Source organism: Triticum urartu, chromosome 3A, assembly GCF_056163025.1.
Source record: "Triticum urartu cultivar PI428250 chromosome 3A, HENAU_Tu73, whole genome shotgun sequence".
In the NCBI taxonomy this organism is placed as follows: Eukaryota; Viridiplantae; Streptophyta; class Magnoliopsida; order Poales; family Poaceae; genus Triticum; species Triticum urartu.
In genome coordinates, this window is record NC_141875.1 from 189486105 (window position 1) to 189489094 (window position 2990).

Sequence of the window (2990 nt, forward strand, 5' to 3'; positions counted from 1 at the left end):
GTGTTGAGAGTCATGGCGCCAAGGACCGATCCCAACCAGTGTCCTCGTATGACGATCCTGAACACAACAAGAGTCAGAATCCAGAATAACACGACAACCCAAGTCAATAAGTTGACCAGCAGATAGAAGTTGCATAGTCAGTTTAGGAACATGAGAAATGGCAGGGACATGAAAAGAACACGTGGAAAGAGTCCCTCTTGCGGCAATAGGAAGAGAAGTGCCATCTGCAGTCTGAATCGTAAGTGGAGAAGGCACAAAGTTGACAGCACAAAGGTCATCTCGGTGTGGTGTCATGTGGAAGGAGGCCCAAGAATCAAGAATCCAGGGCAAAGATGTACTTGACGAAGAGTGTGGTGGTGGACCAGACGTCTGACCAGCAGAACCAGCAGAACCTGAGGATGGTACAGAAGCAATAAGGCGACAGAGCAAGGTGAGCATGTCCTGGTGAACCTTCTCAAGGGAGCCCTCACGAGAATTAGAGGAGCATCCCGAGTCCTTTTGAGGACGGCCACCTTGGCGACCCTGTGTTCCTCCTCTTGATGCACTCTGTGATCATGTGACCATCCTGCTTGCAGTAGTTGCAGAAAGCACTAGTGGAGGTTGCTGCCACCTGTATCGAAGAGGGCACACTAGGAAGTGGTGGTGGAACGCGGGAAGCCAGGACTGCTGAAGAGGATGGCAACAAGCTTGTTCTCCGTAGACGCATCTCCTCAGATCGCACCTCAGCAAGAGCCTCTAGAGTAGAGAGCCGAGGATGGTGTGCCAATAGCTGAGCACGACTCTGCTCAAACTCTGGCTGGAGGCGAGTGAGGAAATCATGGAGGCAACGAACCTCCAGCTTATCTTGTCGCCGCACACAACACTAACATCCGCAACAAACATCAGCTCCCAGAGAGTCCAATTGGCGCCACAGTGCCGACATCTCCTTGTGGAAATCATCCACAGTAGCATCTCTTTGTTGTAGTTGTTGCTCTTGACGAACAACAGAGAGATACATGGCATCCCCTGTAGACTCATAGCAATGGTGAAGGTGCTCCCACATCTGATATGCAGTCGTAAGGGCCACCAAATCCATGGTGAGATCGACATCCATGTTGTTCACCAAGATAGAAGAGGCATGAGCATCATCATTTGTCCATTGCTTGTACAAGTGGAGTTGATTCTGATACTCTTCAGTGGCCTCTTCAAAAGCATCTAGCATCTCATGTTTCTTGGTTTCATCGGCATCAACAGGGAAGGCCAACTCAGCCGGAGGAGTGGGTAGCAGGGGACAAGGCAGAGCACCAGAGAGGTGCTCCCAGACCAGCTAGTCCCTCATGTGAAGCTTCATGTGCTGCACCCAGTCCCTGTAGTTCTATCCGTTGAAGATAACATGACATCATGGGACTGGGACAACATCGGTGGTGGTGGAGGGCGCCATTCCAGCAGAGCAGCAGCAGCACCTCGTTGAAGACCAGCACTAGCAGGAGGCACAACTTGATGGTGGTAGCAGACCAGGAGGAGAAGAGCAGCAGCAGCAACAGCAGAGAAGAGGAGCAACAGCAACAACAACACGTTGAGGCAGCGCCGCCGACCGGGAAGGACGGTGGCAGCAGTGGCCTGGACCAGTAGGCGGCATCGGCTACCAGGAAGAAGACGGGAGAGGCTCAATGAAGAGAGGAACAACGACCGGTGGCGACGGCGGCTGGGGAACCTAACCCTAGCTCTTATACCATGTTATGAAGTGAGCATATATTCCATCAGGTCAACAGGCCAGCACATATACATGAAGGGAAATAAGCAAAGAAGCCCCTATACAATATGGTAACTACACACACAGCACAACCCTGTTCTAACACCGCTAAACTTTTTGGACACCCAGTGCGCATGGTGTCTTTTGACCCCCGTGTGCACGAGATGGGTTTCTCTGAGTACCCCATGCGCACTGGGCTGACTTAGCCCATGCACATGGGGTCCAACGGGCAAAAATGCCCACCCGGCCAATAACACTATAAAAGGGCATTTTCTTCCACCTCCATCCCTAACCCTAATGTCTTGTTGAGCTCCACCATTGCTACACTCCATTTTGCTCAATAATCTCAATCCCTCCACACAAACTTGTTGAAACTTTGGGGATTGGGAGAGCAAGACCTGATATACATTTTGACTAAACCAAATTCGTGTTCCCCACAATATTTGTCCACCATTGACTTGTTACTCTTGGATCTTGGATGTCGGTGTCAAAACCGGCGGATCTCGGGTAGGGGGTCCCAAACTGTGCGTGTGAGGTTGATGGTAACAGGAGACAGGGAGACAATGTTTACCCAGGTTCGGGCCCTCTCTATGGAGGTAATACCCTACACTACTAGGGAAAAGCTTAGAGGCAGACGCTTACTAGTAGCGAGGGTTTATAACCCTCACTACTGCTACTTACTAGTAGCGTGGGTTTTTACCCCTCGCTACTACTAAGTTGATAGTAGTAGCGCGGGTTTTTAGCCCTCGCTACTACTAAGTGGTCTCTGCTGTGCGCCTCCGGAACATCCTATAGTAGTAGGGAGGGGTATAAACCCGCGCTACTACTAAGTTGATAGTAGTACCGCGGGTTTATAACCCTCGCTACTACTAAGTGGTCTCTACCGTGCCCGCCCGGGACATGCCATAGTAGTAGCGAGGGGTATAAACCCGTGCTACTACTATCGACCCACCAAGACATACGTACACATAGCGTGCCGAGGCCCAAATCCAAACCCACACTCTTCTTATTCCCCTTCTCCTCCCACTCGCCATTCCCTTCCTCACCCACCGCCACTGCCGGCCTCGCACCTCGGCGGCACTCACAAATCCGGCGACCTCCTCTCCCCCTCCCCCTCCATCCTCCATCCTCGGCGGCACAGCAGACCCCTCCCCTCCCCCTTCATGCTCCTTCTTCTCCGCTAGTTGAAGGAGACGAAAACCAGCAAAGCGTCATCCATGGCGGCGACCAGATCCGCCATGGACGCAGCCACTTGCAC

General features: G+C 52.1%; 1 pseudogene; it reads right to left on the reverse strand.

Annotated features, from left to right (window-relative positions):
• Positions 1-552: 552 nt before the first annotated feature.
• On the reverse strand, positions 553-1420 carry LOC147979149 (uncharacterized; annotated as a pseudogene).
• Between the last annotated feature and the right edge of the window lie 1570 nt (positions 1421-2990).